The sequence below is a fragment of the Podarcis liolepis genome (genome assembly GCF_965112155.1).
Source record: "Podarcis liolepis genome assembly, chromosome: 10".
NCBI classification, from domain to species: Eukaryota; Metazoa; Chordata; class Lepidosauria; order Squamata; family Lacertidae; genus Podarcis; species Podarcis liolepis.
The window spans coordinates 6,304,738-6,308,027 of record NC_139562.1 but is presented as its reverse complement, the minus strand read 5'-3'; positions in this window follow the sequence as shown (position 1 = coordinate 6,308,027).

Here is a 3,290-nt window from a genome sequence, read left to right as displayed (position 1 = left end):
TCAAAGCGGCACCCTCAAATAGCTGTACAGTGGTGCCTTGGTTCTCAAACTTAATCCATTCTGGAAGTCTGTTCTGAAACCAAAGCGTTCCAAAACCAAGGTGCACTTTCCCAGAGAAAGTACTGCAAAACGGATTGATCCGTTCCAGACATTATCAGATAACCTGGCAGACAGGAAAAACAACAACATTCAAATTTCTGTTGTAGACCGCCTTTTCTGTGATGTAGGTATGATGTTTGTGGGGGGTGGTCTTGGGTTACACCCCTTCTGTGATGTATGTAGGATGTATGGAGGGGTGGTCTTGAGCTCCAGGGAGGGAATTTAAAATGTCTACACAAGGGCAGGCACACCTTGGTTCTGGGTCCTCCTCCTTTCCTGCGTGTGAGGGGAGCACCCTGTTGCAACAGCTTTAATAAAGATCAAGCTTACGGGCTGCTTTGCTTCTCAATATTCTCTGGTTGGCCTCTGTTATTTTCTCCTACCGATAGGGAACCCACTTAAGGACTCCGAGGGAGTCTTTTCTACTGTCGAACAGCTTTTACCATCAAAACGTTCTTCCTAATGTTTCATCGGGATCTCCTTTATTGTTGTTTGAATCCGTTGGTGATCATGCAGGCAGTCTGGTTCCAAGCCGTTAAGAAATTTTATTTTTAAAAAATAAATAAATAAATTTTAAAATTTTACTAGTATTTTCCACACAACAACAACCCGAAAAATATCGAAAAATAACAATACCCAAAAGCCAGCATACAAGAAAACAACTGTCAGGGGTTCAGGAGCAGAGGCAAGGGCAAGGGAGGAAACAGAGAGCGAGGGGGAGGAGGCAGAAGAAAAGATGAGTGATGACGACGACCCGAGATCTCCTAGTCTTTCCAGTGAATCAGAGGATTCACAGAAAGGAGCACCAGTGGCCAGGGCAAGGGGGGAGCCTAGGGGGACACCCCAGGAAGAAAGGGCCAGAGGGGGCTCAGAGGGGAGCAGTTGGAAATCGGGACCAGCGTCACCAACAGAAAGCAGGGGAGAGGAAGGGCACCAGGTATCAAGCGCTGGCAGCTCACAACAGGAGGGAGGGCACGAGTCAGGAGTGGCCACACCTCCATCGGGGAGCGAAGAAACGGTCAGACGGAAAGTGGAAGGTTGGGCGCGCGCGCCAAGTTCAAATGCACAGGAAGGTGGCGCAGTAAGCAGCCCGGAAAGGGAGCCAGGTCCTAAAGCCCGGCGCAAGGAGACAGGAGGGTCCGGGGGGTCAGCGTCAGAAGAATCCCGGAAGGAAGAGACACCGGGGGGCAGAGGGACCCAGAGAAGAACGGTCAGGCGGAAAAGGTGGAGTAAGGCTAGGTTAGTAAGCTGGTGCACAGGGGGCGGAGACTCAGACGGAGCTTCGCCGGTCTAACCCTTAAGACGTAGAGCTGAGCGCAGCAGCTTGAGAATGGAAACTGTAACTCAATAAAAGACTTTTACAAGTGACCGCTGGCTAGCGTGATCCTCTGTGAGCTAGGATCTGGAAGCAGCTCTGACAACAACAAATCCATATCTTACAAGTTAATAATATACACACTAAAAAGAAAAACAAACATTGACTTCCACCAATTCCACAGCACCTCCTTTATCTCTCATTGTGTCTTCCTGTTTTCTAGCATCTAGATATAAATCCCTCTTTCTTATCCTTTCACTTCACCGGGTTATTCCAGACTCAGCCAGATTTCTGTCCTCAAACCTTGACTTTTAAGGTATTCATTTAGACACTCCCATTCCATTTTAACTTCACTTTTTGGTTTTTGCCTTATTATATCTGTCAATCTGGCTAATTCTAAATATTCGGAGAGTTTACATAACCATTCTCCCCTAGTGGGTAACTGATTCCTTTTCCAATACTTCAGGAATTTAAAGGGATCTGAACTGAGCCCAGGAATCCAACTGGGAGCCTGTGTAAACAGAACAATTTGATTCATCCTCCCAGCCCCACTTAGCAAATTTTGTAGTTTTCCAAATTGCGGAGTTTCCGGTCGGTTTTCAGAGACATCCCCACTTGCAACCCTTCCACAGAAGGGAGGATTGTTCGTTTTTATCTTTATTGCCTTATATTGGCCTTGTGAGCAAAGTGGATTTAGGTGTGGCTGATAAAGGCTTGTTTTGATGAGCTTTGGCGAAGAGGCCGGAAGTTCGGTGACTCAGTGGGGCTTTTTATTATCAACCCCCCACCCCCCACCCTCAATTTCTTGCACCCAGCACAACTAGCCGGAAAGAGAAAGTGATGACAAGGCGCCGAAGTTTGTTTAGCTTTTCCACGGAAGGCCAGATGGTTTTGTCTCTGCTGTTATCTTTCGCACCCTCCCACGCTGGGTGGAGCTGGTCCCAAGACGAGCTGGAGGAGTGATAAGCTGATGGTGGTTAGCTGAGGGAACAACCAGGAGGAGAATTGCTGCATTGAAAGAAGAGATCAGGGCACACAGAATGCAATAGGCGCAAGCCCCGCAAACCCTCGCAACGGCACAGGGCCTTCTCGGTGGTGGCGCCTGCCCTGTGGAACACCCTCGCATCAGATGTCAAGGAAATAAACAACTACCTGACTTTTAGAAGACATTTGAAGGCAGCCCCGTTTAGGGAAGTTTATAATGTTTGATGTTTTATCGTGTTTTTAATACAGTCATACCTCTTGTTACGTTCGGTTCAGGTTACGTTATTTTGGGTTACTTCCGGGTTTCGCCGCTCGCGCATGCGCAGACGCTCAAAATGATGCCACGCGCATGCGCGGAAGCAGCGAATCGCGACCTGCACACGCGCAGACGCGGGTTGCATTCTGCTCATGTTGCGAACGGGGCTCCGGAACAGATCCCGTTTGCAACCAGAGGTTGGGAGCTGCCCAAAGTGGCTGGGGAAACCCAGCCAGATGGGCGGAATATAAATAATAATAAAAAATTGTTATTATTTGTCAGAGTTGCTTCCAGATCCTAGCTCACAGAGGATCACGCTAGCCAGCGATCATTAAATAAAAGTCTTTATTGAGTTACAGTTTCCATTCTCAAGCTGCTGCGTGCAACTCTACGTCTTATGGTTAGATCGGCGAAGCTCCGTCTGAGTCTCCGCCCCTTGTACACCAACTTAATCCTAGCCCTGCTCCACCTTTTCCGCCTGACTGTTCTCCTCTGGGTCCCTCTGCCCCCCGGGGTCTCTTCCTTCCGGGATTCTTCTGACGCCGACCCCCCGGACCCTCCTGTCTCCTTGCGCCGGGCTTTAGGACCTGGCTCCCTTTCCGGGCTGCCTACTGCGTCACTTTCCTGTGCATTTGA